The sequence below is a fragment of the Schistocerca americana genome, chromosome X (assembly GCF_021461395.2).
Source record: "Schistocerca americana isolate TAMUIC-IGC-003095 chromosome X, iqSchAmer2.1, whole genome shotgun sequence".
NCBI lineage: Eukaryota > Metazoa > Arthropoda > Insecta > Orthoptera > Acrididae > Schistocerca > Schistocerca americana.
In genome coordinates this window covers 202,965,914-202,972,691 of record NC_060130.1, presented here as the reverse complement: position 1 = coordinate 202,972,691, position 6,778 = coordinate 202,965,914, and the positions used below count along the sequence as shown (strand labels likewise).

General features: G+C 45.8%; 1 non-coding gene across 1 annotated transcript; it reads left to right on the top strand.

Moving 5' to 3' along the window:
* Window positions 1-2,327: 2,327 nt before the first annotated feature.
* On the top strand, window positions 2,328-2,402 carry Trnas-cga. The gene has a single exon. It is a non-coding gene; the product is annotated as a tRNA-Ser (tRNA).
* Window positions 2,403-6,778: the final 4,376 nt, after the last annotated feature.

Here is a 6,778-nt window from a genome sequence, read left to right as displayed (position 1 = left end):
TGATGGTCTTGATAAAGGCCTTTTTTGAGTCTCTTCGGAGAGTTGTTTTGTCATCTTTGGTTTTGGTGCTCCGGTGTTTGCAGGATTGGCCGACTAGGTCGTTTCCAGGGGACGCCCGATTGCTTGTTGTTCGAGTGGTGAACGCAATCTTCGTGGAGGCTCCTGCAGTGTCCCCCAGCATGTTAATGATAGACGTCTGTTCAGAAGTAGTCGATTCTTGGTTATACTACTTGACCGAAATGACATTGTGACAACAGCGTGCGTTTGAAATCACGTACTGAGGGTAAATCTTCTTGTCGTTGGTCTCTCCAGTTAATTCTTGAACTGTCTTCCTTTTCTATTGTTTTTTGTCAGTTTTCGCGCCCCATTTATGTCTGCGCCCTCGGTAAGGCCCTGCTAACGAGGATACAGAAGATGATAATTGTTAACTGCAGAAGCGCTAAGTGGATAAAATAAATGGTCGTGACTTCTGCAGAATTCTATGCTATAATACGGTTGCAGTCCCCGGAGGATAATCTATAATGGATGTAATTGAGCCGTCCAGTGTGGCCGAGCGGTTCTAGGCGCTTCAATCTGGAACCGCGCGACCGCTACGGTCGCAGGTTCGAATCCTGCTTCGGGCATGGATGTGTGTTATGTCCTTAGGTTAGTTAGGTTTAAGTAGTTCTAAGTTCTAGGGGACTGATGACCTCAGAAGTTGAGTCCCATAGTGCTCAGAGCCATTTGAACCATTTGATGTAATTGATATTAATGATTTGGCCATTTGGTTCAAATGATTCAAATGGCTCTGAGCACTATGGGACTTAACATCTGAGGTCATCAGTCCCCTAGAACTTGGAACTACTTAAACCTAACCAACCTAAGGACATCACACACATCCACGCCTGAGGCAGGATTCGAACCTGCGACCGTAGCAGTTGCGCGGTTCCGGACTGAAGCGCCTAGAACCGCTCGGCCACCGCGGCCGGCATTTGGCCTTTTTGCTTTGTAAAGGTTAACTCAAGTCAACAGCCATAGCCCAAATATATTTTGCGAAAATAAATGATTATGACTTAATCTACAGAGTCATCTGATTGCACAAGACTACAGTGAGAAGATAAAAGTCATGAGATAGTGATATGCACATATACAGAAGGTGGTAGTTCGCGTACACAAGGTATAAAAAGGCAGTGCATTAGCGGATCTATCGTTTGTACTCAGATGATTCATGTGAGACGGCTTCTGACGTGGTTATGGCCGTACAATGGGAATTAACACACTTTGAACTCGGAATAATAATTAGAGCTAAATGCATGGGACATTCTGTTTCTGAAATTGTCCGGGATTTCAATATTCCGAGATCTCAGGTGTCAAGAGTGTGCCGAGAATACCAAATTTCAGGCATTACCTCTCACCGTGGACAACGCAATGGCAGGCGGCCTTCACTTAACGACCGAGCGCAGCGTCGTATACGTAGAGTTGTAAGTGCTAACGGACACGCAACATTGCGTGAAATAACCGCAGAAATCAATGTGGGACGTACGACGAATGTATCCGTCAGGACAGTACGGCGAAATTTGGCGTTAATATGCTGTGGCAGCAGACGATCGACATGAGAGCCTGTGCTAACAGCTTGACATCGCCTACAGCGCCTCTCCTGGGCTCGTGACCATACTGGTTGGATCCCAGAGACTGGACAGCCTTGGCCTGGTCAGATGAGTCCCGGTTTCGGTTGGTAAGAGCTGATAGTAGGATCTGAGTGTGGTCCAGACCTCTTGAAGCCATAGACCCAAGTTGTCAACACAGAACTGTGCAAGCTGGTGGTGGCTCCATAATGGTGTAGCCTGTCCTTAAATGGATGGACTCGGTCCTCTGGTCCAACCGACCGGATCATTCACTGAAAATGGTTATGTTCGGCTACTCTGAGCCTATTTACAGCCATTCACGGACTTCATGTTCCCAAACAATGTTGTCTTCAGAATGAGATTTTCACTCTGCAGCGGAGTGTGCGCTGATATGAAACTTCCTGGCAGATTAAAACTGTGTGCCCGACCGAGACTCGAACTCGGGACCTTTGCCTTTCGCGGGCAAGTGCTCTACCATCTGAGCTACCGAAGCACGACTCACGCCCAGTACTCACAGCCTTTCATATCAGCGCACACTCCGCTGCAGAGTGAAAATCTCATTCTGGAAACATCCCCCAGGCTGTGGCTAAGCCATGTCTCCGCTATATCCTTTCTTTCAGGAGTGCTAGTTCTGCAAGGTTCACAGGAGAGCTTCTGTAAAGTTTGGAAGGTAGGAGACAAGATACTGGCAGAAGTAAAGCTGTGAGTACCGGGCGTGAGTCGTGCTTCGGTAGCTCAGATGGTAGAGCACTTGCCCTCGAAAGGCAAAGGTCCCGAGTTCGAGTCTCGGTCGGGCACTTGCCCTCGAAAGGCAAAGGTCCCGAGTTCGAGTCTCGGTCGGGCACACAATTTTAATCTGCCAGGAAGTTTCATATCAGCGCACACTCCGCTGCAGAGTGAAAATCTCATTCTGGAAACATCCCCCAGGCTGTGGCTAAGCCATGTCTCCGCCATATCCTTTCTTTCAGGAGTGCTAGTCCTGCAAGGTTCGCAGGAGAGCTTCTGTAAAGTTTGGAAGGTAGGAGACGAGATACTGGCAGAAGTAAGGCTGTGAGTACCGGGCGTGAGTCGTGCTTCGGTAGCTCAGATGGTAGAGCACTTGCCCGCGAAAGGCAAAGGTCCCGAGTTCGAGTCTCGGTCGGGCACACAGTTTTAATCTGCCAGGAAGTTTCAATGTTGTCTTGTCACCAGGCCACACTTGTTCGCGACTAGTTTGAAGAACGTTCTGGACAATTCGACAGAATGATCTGGCCACTCACATCGCCTGACATGAATCCTATCGAACGTTTATGGGACGTAATCGAGAGGTCAGTTCGTGCACAAACTCCTGCACTGGCCACACGTTCGCAGATGTGGACGGCTATCGAGGCAGCGTGGTTCAGTATTACTGCAGCTTCCAACGACTTGTTGACTTCGTGCCATGTCGCGTTCTGCCCTATGCCGCGCAAGAGGAGGTCCGACACGATATTAAGAGGTACACTTCAGTGTACAGGATGATTCAAAACGTTGCACACAAAATGAAGGAACTGATACTATCGCTTGCACCTTGTCGCACTTTTACGCAGGTGCGGCCATGGTTAATTGTTCAAGATGGCTCTGAGCACTATGGGACTTAGCTTCTGAGGTCATCAGTCCCTATAACTTAGAACTACTTAAACCTAACGAACCTAACTAACCTAAGGACATCACACACATCCGTGCCCGAGGCAGGATTCGAACCTGTGACCGTAGCGGTCGCGCGGTTCCAGACTGTAGCGCCTAAAACCGCTTGGCCACCCCGGCCGGTATGGTTAATTGGATTTGGCATGTTAATTGTAGGAGGTGGCCAGATGCCCTTCCTGCCGCCACCCCGTACCCCCCCCAGGACGACGGAATTAGTGTACCCCAACTGTCTGTGTCTAGTGGAATCCATGAAATAGTGTGACTGTGTTCAAATGTCTGCGACCTGTGTAACTGAGGCGGAATGTGGGGACCAGCCTGGTATTCACCTAGCGGGATGTGGAAAACCACCTAAAAACCGCATCCAGGCTGGCCTGCACACCGGCTCTCGTCGTCAATCCGCCGGGCGGATTCGATCCGGGGCCGTCGTGCCTACCCGAGTCCAGGAAGCACCGCGTTAGCGCTCTCGGCTACCCTGGCGGGTAAAATGAAGGAACTGATAGAGGAGTCGAAATACAGCAACTATGGAACAGGAACTTAAGGTCTTGCAAGTAGTCGGAGCCAGTGAAAGCTTTGCAGTGTCAGGAACAACGACGAGAATCACTGCACATATGCTGTATGTTTAGCAAAGACAATGTACTGTTTACTCAACAATGTTGTACCTTACGAAAGGTGTACTGGCGTGATTGTCTTCTGCAAATGCATGGTTAATTTTCAAGCGATAATTGTTGTATTTCCTATACATTCCACGGTCTTGAAGCACAGCCTACATTTACATAAACCTGCGTCACCTTCCTCAAAATATTTCCTGCTATTCGTAGTTTCTCTGGTGTCATGATTTCAACTTAGTGCGTGTCTGCACACAATAACTTGGGAAGCGGAACACAATAATGAGGCTTTGTTACAGATGGAGGTCCAGCTGGCTCATAGGCGGGTGGGGAGCAGAGGAAGAATGACATATTGACATTGCAGTGGTGTGGTCAGGGTACGTGAGAGGAATGTATACTTATTTACGTCCAGTCCTGACAACTTACAGGTTCACTTATCTCGTACCGATCAGCAGCTGTGGCATAAATTGCGACAGAAATAAGAAGGTTTGCTCAAAGCACATCAAAAAGACGTTCATGTTCAAATACACTAGATGCGTTATTTATTTATGAATTTACACCTTCAAGACTTTGCTATAATACTTGAGACGCTACTATTAGCTCGCCAGATATATATATTTTTTTCAGCAAACGTAGACAAAACACAGTCGACATGAACTGTACCAATTTGCGTCGAAGTTTCATGATGAGTACTATGGGACAATCGGACTTTCTTCGTAAGCAGCTTAAAGACAGAAAGTGGACACTGAACAAAAAAGGAAAATGTTGCATGAGGCTTTCCCGACTGTCTAGCTGCAAAAATGTTTCTCGGGCGAGATGTCGGAAACCATTGGGTAATTTTCCACAATACTTAGTCGGCACAACTGACCAACTTCTTTATGCGTGCCGAACACACTGCTGCGGTTGACACCGAAGCCTCCTGTTGATGACAGTCTGATAAGAAAATGCCCAGGCGTAAAGGCGCGAAATTTGATGACTAGTAGCACAGATATACAGATCGGTAGCAAGAGACACAGCTATGCCACCTGTCGGAAGGTGCAGGCACATGCAGAGACGATCAGTCATACTGTGCGCTGCCTTCGGCCGCCCCAGAGCCATCTGTCGGGAGCCGCTTGCTGAAATACGTATCTTCACTGGCGGGTGCCCTTCCTCGCTGTTTGTCAAATAAATTTCTATGGCGCCACCGCAGCGTCATCCCTTGTACAACCAACAGTTCTTTTTGGCGGTCGCTATGATTTTAACATGGCCAGCGCTGGATCCTACGCCGTGCTTATTTGATATCATGTGCCCCTGTTAAACAGATTAGTCGAGCTACGACTTTCCACTACTTCTTTAATAATGCTGTCCCAGTACGAAGATATCGACGAGAGAATTTTGCTGTTTTTGTATTCCATGCTGTGTCTTGTTCTGAGACAATGCTGGATCACTGCAGATTTCTCTGGCTGGTCTGTGTCGTCGATGTTTGACACATCTGTCTTCCACAGAGCGACAAGTCTGTCCAAGGGACACAGGATACCAACTCAGCACAGCATATTTGCAATAAAACACTAAAACAGTGAAACAGTTAATCGTAGGGATAATCGATAATGTAAAATTAAATCAAGTGAAGTAAATATCGATATATCTGTAACTGATTTCCGGGATAATTACGATAATCTATTAATTACAGTTAATCACTCATTCCTACTAATAATACAGCCTTATTTGCTGTTGTGTCGCATTCGTACCTACTATCCAAATTAGTAAGTGTAAGAGAGCGTTAGTTGTTGTACTATGTTTTAATATCGGGGAGACTATAATCGTTATGGTTTTTAAGATTACTTTCTTGAGCATTATTAGAAACGACGTAGAAGTTACATGGAACCCTTGAATGATCTCCACTGTATCCCAATATTCCACGTTACACCGGCTCATAAATGCTCTTCTACCCGAATGAAGTTAAAAATTTGTGGTAAATTTTAACGTACGCATAGGACTGCTAAGCTTCTATTTTGAAAAGTATCGTCTCATTTTACAAGAGTGCATGTTTTACATGCATGCCCATACAGCCCACAGATACTTTTTACAATTATTTTTAGGATCAAACTTTTCATTTCCTCTTCACAAATGTTCTGCGTGCCCATCGCCAGATGCACAATAAGCATCCAAACGATGGCGAAACACGTCCAAAACGTTCATGAGTATGTCTGGAGTTACTGCATTCACTGCTATTAGTAGGATAGCAAGGAGAGAATGGAAAAAGAGAATGGAAAAAGCGATGGCAACACTTCCTGTGTCATGTCACAGCTGATGCAATTGCGCATGTCATATTCAAGGTCAGTCTCCTGGGAGGGGGAGGTCGGTCAATGTTCTCAGGCAACAGCCCATCACAAAGCAGCCTGTGGTGAAGTATTTATCAATCACGCTCTGTTGCTCTCGGTCAATTTTCAGAGAAATTTTTGTACTTTAAAAACATGATCTACAAAGAATGTTTTTTGAAACTAGTACTAATAAAGGATTTATATACGTTTCCTTTTTATCGTTGACTTTCTACACAAAATTTACATTTCACTATATTCGTTTTTCTAAAAATAAAACTAGTGAAGTATCTCAATTCACTATGTTTCACATTTAATGATTAGTTTTTATAGAATGTTTACACCTTTAATCCTTTAATCATTTTCATTCTGCTTGGTTTGTTCATTTCTATCTACAATATACACAATACATAGTAAATGGGTGCACTGCGAACAGCAGCAGGTGAAGAAATACTCCCCCCCCCCTTTCCCCCCATATATATATACAGGGTGGTCCATTGATCGTGACCGGGCCAAATATCTCACGAAATAAGCATCAAACGAAAAAACTACAAAGAACGAAACTCGTCTAGCTTGAAGGGAGAAACCAGATGGCGCTATGGTTGGCCCG